Source organism: Camellia sinensis, chromosome 8, assembly GCF_055761805.1.
Source record: "Camellia sinensis isolate YWXY chromosome 8, ASM5576180v1, whole genome shotgun sequence".
Classification (NCBI taxonomy): domain Eukaryota; kingdom Viridiplantae; phylum Streptophyta; class Magnoliopsida; order Ericales; family Theaceae; genus Camellia; species Camellia sinensis.
In genome coordinates this window covers 117177253-117183028 of record NC_138968.1, presented here as the reverse complement: position 1 = coordinate 117183028, position 5776 = coordinate 117177253, and the positions used below count along the sequence as shown (strand labels likewise).

General features: G+C 34.2%; 1 pseudogene; it reads left to right on the top strand.

The window, feature by feature from the left end:
* The first annotated feature begins 1618 nt into the window (after positions 1-1618).
* On the top strand, positions 1619-5491 carry LOC114285770 (beta-D-glucosyl crocetin beta-1,6-glucosyltransferase pseudogene; annotated as a pseudogene).
* Positions 5492-5776: the final 285 nt, after the last annotated feature.

Sequence of the window (5776 nt, the reverse complement as noted above, 5' to 3'; positions counted from 1 at the left end):
TCTATTCCAAACATAGACAAACATGCCCTAACTGTTAATTTCAATCACATTTCAAAAAAAAAAATGCCCTAATTTTCAGCATTTATCACATAAATCTGTGTGTTTTCACATATATATATATATATAGATATATATCTATATGTGTGTGTGTGTGTGTGTGTGTGTGTGTGTGTGTGTGTGTGTGTGTTTAAATAGAGACAGAGGCAAAGAGAGTGAAATCGGGAGGGAGATACAGAGAGAGGGAGAGACAGATGCGAAATAGAGGACATACCTAGAAGGGAGTTTGGGAGATGATCCACTAAGCCTTGCGATGATGGCGATGGAGACAAAGCGGTAGAGAAGAGGGCGGAGGCGTGAGTGAGATAGAGAGAGAGAGAGAGAGAGAGAGAAAGAGAAAGAGGGAAACCGAGAGGCCTCTATGAGAGATAGAGCAAGAGAGAGAGAGGACATACCAAAGTTCGGGGGATGATCCAGATATTTGCACTGAAGGCGATGGAGACAGAGCAGAATCAAATGCGGGACTGGGAGAGGGAGGGAAATGGACTGCTTTGGCAATAAAAATAAAACAAACAAATAATAATTCCCGACCAAACCAATTTTTCATCGCTAATAAATTTAAGAAAATTGTAAAATTCCCTCCAAAAAAATTGTGGCACGTTTGGCTACCAAATTATAGTCGGTATATACTCTGCTCATTAGCGACCAAAATTGAAATAGTCGCCCAAACCAAAAAATTCCAGGACCATTGTACAATTAGTAGCCAAAAATTAAATAAATACAAATTAAACAAAAAATATAGTTATTTTTTGCGACTAACATCATATTTAGTCGCTGAAAAGTATATTTTCAACGGCTAAAACGTAGTTTGTCGCCAAAAGTGAAAACAAATTCCGGCTACACGTTATTTTGGCAGCAAAATAGGGGACATTTGCCAACCAATAAACTTTAGTAGCTAATAATTGAACATTTGGTGACCAAATGTTGTTTGGTAGCTAATGTATGAACCATTGGCGACCAACTAATTTTTAGTAGCTAATACGTAACCCTTTGGCGACTAAATTGAGTTTAGTCGGCAAAACTAGTCGCCAAAGCTGTTCTTTCTTGTAGTGGAGCTAGCCAAAAAACTCACACTCAAAAAAATTCTACATATACATGGTTCTAAATATCAGCCGATACGCTACGTATTGGAAAAATGGGGTGCCGCGACGGATACAGGCCGGTATACCGCTGAGATTGAAAATCGCAGGAGTATCGGCCAAGTCCCGGTACGTATCGGGCTGTAACCGTTACACAAGCCGCGACAGGCCGATACTCACCGGTACGGGAAAGAAAAAGCTGAAAAACCTATAAAATGATTTTTAAAATTTTACCGCCGCAACGCCCGATTCCCGATACGTACCGATCGATACTATCGATATCGATACTCCGCGATCGATACCGTTACGTTACCTGATACCACGATTTAGAACCTTCTGTAGCTATCAATCTCAATTCCATTAAAAACAAATTAGTGACAAATATCATCACTCTATATATACAACTAGTGGAGCTCTATCTTCCATACTCGCCGGAGATCCTTTCCCACCACCACACCACTAATGGCCTCCCAACCCACCTCATGGCCGCCCTTAAAATCGGCCTTGAAAAATCTGCCCCCGCCTTCTCCACCATTCTCAAAACCCTAAATCCTAACCTGGTCATCTATGACTTCAACCAGACATGGATACTAGCAGCAGCTTCCCCGCTCAATATTCCCGCTGTTCTGTTCTTATCTTTTGGGGCTTTGTTCATTTCTTTTACTTTCCACCATGTCTTCAAGAACCCCAATGTCGAGTACCCATTTCGGGCAATTCATCTTCATGAGTATGAAAGAAGTAGTTTTGAATCCATGCTTGAATTCTCTGCAAATGGTGTGAAAGAAAAAGATCTTATCTTCGAATCCATTAAACGATCTCAGGATGTCATGTTGCTCAAAACTTCTAGAGGGTTAGATGGAAAATATATCGATTATTTCTCAGCATTGGTGAATAAGAGGATTCAACCGGTTGGTACGCTTGTTCAAGAACCTGCGAAAGCGAAGAACGACTATGATGATGGGGATGGAGCGATCAATGGAATGGCTTGAGAAGAAAGATGAGTCTTAAACGGTGTTTGTTTTGTTTGGGTGTGAGTATTTTCTGTCCATGGAGGAGATGGAAGAGATAGCTCATGGGCTAGAGCTTAGCAAGGTTAACTTCATATGGGTTGTTAGGTTCCCTGTGGGAGAGAAAATTAGGGTTCAAGATGTACTACCTAAAGGATTCATTGCCAGGGTATCTAATATTTTTCTCTTGTTTGATTGGTTTATTTTTCTCTATCTGATATGAAATTAGTTTCTCTTTACTATTGAATTATCTCTATTTGGTAATCTAACTCGAGAAGTGTTGTTAAGGCTTGGGGGCGACCCATCTTAGTGCGACCCATCTTAGTGATTTAAATTATTTATTTTGTAAGATTTATCACACAAATAATTAATACAAAATATGGATTTATCACATATCAATAGTCAAATGATGAGACAAAAATGGATTGCAAGTATGATTTTAACAAAAATGTGATCGGAATATCTGGCTACCACAATCCAATCAACTTAGGAGTGTTTGGCATAACTTATATAAGTGCATTTATTTAGATAAGTGTCTCTATTTTTCCGCATATCTTTTCGTAAAAAGTTAAAAAATATACTTATTTAGATCATCTAAAATACCCCTTAATGTTTTGTATAGACTATCTACTCAATAAATCCTACAAAATGAACAATTTGAGATAGTTTCGATTGGCATCTTGCCAACCTCAATGGGGGATTTTCATTTATATTTTTCTTGGTGTTACACAATTGACATACTTTATATATACCAAACCTAGTTGGAATATGTTTAGTTGGCAATCATGCATTGTTTCACACTACGGACTAATGCCTGTAATCTTTAATTGCTATTCATTTATAAAAGTTCTTTTTAGTTAATATAAAAATTAAACAATTGGAAATATCAAGCATGAGATGGGCCCACCGAGTTTCAATAGCACCTCTTATGCTGAACTATCAGTCGAAGAAAAGGTTAACAATACATTGAGATTTGAAAAATAACATAGAAATATAATGTTTTGTAATTGGTGAAAAATATCACGTGACATTATTACTCAGTATCGGCTACTAATAATTTTTTTCATTGACAGGGTAGGTGAGAGAGGAATGGTTGTAGAGGGTTGGGCTCCCCAGGTAAAGATTCTAAGGCATTCAAGCATTGGTGGCTTTGTGACTCACTGTGGATGGAATTTTGTATTGGAAAGCATAGAGTTTGGTGTTCCAATCATGGCCATGCCTATGCATCTTGACCAGCCATTGAATCCTAGGCTGATTGAGGTGGTTGGTGTTGGTGTGGAGGTCAAGAGAGATCAGACTGGTAGGCTTCATATAGAAGAGATAGCAAGAGTTTTGAAAACGACAGTGGTGGAGCAGAAAAATGGAATAAGAATCAAGAGGAAAGCAAGGGAGTTGAGTGAGAAGATTACAATGAAGAAAGAGGAAGAGATAGATGAGGTGGTGGGGGAGTTGGTTTCACTTTGTGGGAAGAGGAAATAGATGCGCCCATAATCTAGGATTTTTTTTTAATTAATTAATTTTTTAAAAATTTTTTTGGAGGGGGTTGTGTGGATTGTTTCTTTACCATTGCTTTTAATTTTTAGATAAATTATTTCAATTTTCAAAAATAATTTTCTAAATGTTCAATTCGTATTTTTATATTTTTAATGATTTTTAATTATTCTAATCACTTTTTTTTTTAATTTTTAGATTCACTTAATCTTAATATACTTAAAAAGTAAATATATATATATATATATATTCATTAAATACAACAAAATACGAAATTGTATTGAATTTTTATATTTTTTATATTTGGTGAATTTTTTAAGTTTTTTTTCACAAATATTATACTTTTTAAGCGTATTTAAATTAGATATATTTAAAAAATAATATGAAAATGCATAAAATATTAAAAAAAATCAATAAAAACAAAAAAAATAAAAAAAAACTCAATTTTTTAAAAGGTGGATTCAATTTTATACATCCAAATATGGTGATTGTGTTTTGTATCACCTATACTGGATTGAGCTTATCATAATGGATTGACACAAGTCACTCATCGTTGGGCTTGTGGTCAATTTTGATTATATGTTTCAATAATCATTTAGATTTATGTGTGTAGATAATCAATGAAAAAATAAGCTTACTATAATAATTGTAAATAGACCGTTTTATCATATTTATTTTGTAATATATTATCAAAACATACTTGTTGCTTTTGATAACTAAATAATATAAATATGATTATCAAATCAATATGAATATTTTCATAAACAAGGTGCGTACCTCAACCAAAGAGATGATTGGAATAAAAAATGGCACATCTCACTAATTTGAGAGCTCTAAAAGAGTACTAAGATGTGAAAAATAAAATTAAAAAAAAAAAAAAAAAACTAAGATCAAAACATCACATCACATAAGACCCACACACCAATTAAAACTATTAGAGCTCTCAATCTTTTTTCGATTGGAATACATAAAAATAGATTTTGTGATAAGTCCACATTAAAAAAAAAAAAATTGTACTATGTCCAATCCATTTTCACCACTGAAGAAAAGCCCCTTCGTAGTATATTATATAGGCCTAGCCCTAAGATTTCTGGGCCCCAAAATCGATAATCAACTAATAAATATTATTAGATCATTTGGGCCCTTCACATTCTTTTTTTTTTTTTATTGAGCGAAATTTTTTTTGAAGGTAAATGACAAAAGATTTGTGTCAAAATCATAAAAAAATATTTAGAATTACATTACAACAACTAATAAGTATCACTTGATCCTCGCTCTTCTTGCATTTTTAGAAACAAATAAATCAATCATACTTGCTACGAATTCTTGAGAAATTCGTTAGTACTCTGTTGTGCCACTTCTTTCAAATATTTGGAATATTGAATTAAAAGTTAGGGTTAGGAATTAGATAAGAAGAGAGAATGGGTCCTTTTAATTTTGAATGGGTCCTTTTAATTTTGAATGGGGCATTTTAATTCTTTAATGAGTCAGTTTATTTTAAAGGGGAACTTACTGATAAGTCCCATGTACCAAGTTCAAAACCCAGCTAATCCCAAAACAAAATACTTGCACCAATTAGTTCAATACATTTTTAATTGTTACCAAAAAATCCTTTTTTTTTTTTAATTTACAGATACTATTCACATCTTACTACCGTAGGGACTTCCATCAAACGGTCGCCGGAGACTCGTCGGAATGTTCAACATCGTCGGGAAGTCGCCGGAGTATCACCGGGAAGTCGCCGGAGTTTCGCCGGAAGTTTGCCGGAGTGTTAAGAACGTTAATGGAAGTCACCGGAATGTTCAGAACGTTCACTGGACGTTAAGAACATCACTAGAGACTCACCGGAATGTCTAGAATATTGCCGGAAAAAAAAAATAAATGGATAAATTATAGCAAAAAAAACATAGCAAAATGTGCTAAATATTAATAAACTAAAAGGAAAAAAAAATGAAACGATAAAAAACAGCAACAATGGGGAAAACATATGTTATTTTTCAATTTTTGTAAGGTTCAAGCAAATAATCTCTAAATAGTGATCAAACTGAAAAGTAAGTTTTGAAACTGTAAAATGTTACAGTTTCAAAACAAAAATCTATTAAGCATTTATCCTTATTAATCAAACTGAAAAACATGTTATGA